This window comes from Arachis ipaensis, chromosome B09 (genome assembly GCF_000816755.2).
Source record: "Arachis ipaensis cultivar K30076 chromosome B09, Araip1.1, whole genome shotgun sequence".
NCBI lineage: Eukaryota > Viridiplantae > Streptophyta > Magnoliopsida > Fabales > Fabaceae > Arachis > Arachis ipaensis.
Window position 1 is genome coordinate 14,921,652 of NC_029793.2, and position 1,018 is coordinate 14,922,669.

The window sequence follows — 1,018 nt, forward strand, 5'->3', positions numbered from 1 at the left end:
CATAATTTATGAGGCATAAATTTTTATTTTTTTTTTATCTTTTTAAAATTTTAACTTTATCCCCAACCTAAACTTAATCCCTCTTATTCTCTTTCCTTTCCCTTTTTTCTGTTCTTTTTATTTTCACACTCAGCTGTGTTTGTTCCTCTAAACATTGCTGTTATGGATTTCCTCTTCTGTGTACCTTGTCATCTTGTGTTCTAGTGTGTATCTATGTATCTATTTTCATCACGTATTGTCTCCCTCTATCTTTTCATTTGTTTTACAGATTATATTTGTAAGCCGAACCTTCACCGCCTTTTTCTCACTAATTCAATTTCTTCGATTTTTATTTTTTTCTTTTAAAAAAATTGATTAATTAATTATTGATTTTAGTTTTTTTCAATTAATTGTTGAATTGATAATTGAATTAGAGTGGTTGATAATAGTATTTTGGGTTGAGATTGAAAATTAATTATGATAATGGTGGAAAGAAATGAAAGTGCTGGTGAACTGGGGATGATGGTGGTGAAGTAGTGATTATAATTTGAAAGGTAAAATTGATATTTTATTTAGACTATAGTGTCTTATGTAACCTTACTAAATACAATAAAAAAAATTTGTATATCTTTGTATGAGTATAATTATGTATTTATATATGTGTATTTATGTCTAAAAGATATTAACCAAACACTATCTTAAATACATGAAAATAATGTTAAAAGAGTAAAGTATTATTTTTGCCTGAAACGTTTGGGATAAGTTCTAAAGTTGTCTCTAGCATTTCAATCGTCCTATTTAAATCCATAATATTTCAAAATTGGCTTAATGTTGTCCTGCCGTAAGGGATCGAATTGATGGCGGGACAAAATTGAGACGATTTTGAAACGTTAGGAACTTAAATAAAACGAAAATGTTGGGGACAAAAACGATACATAAAAATAAATTTTAATTTTATCCTTCAATAATATCAATTTTTTACTATATATAATATTCAATTATTTTTTAATCACATCTAAGTAAATTACACTTAATCACA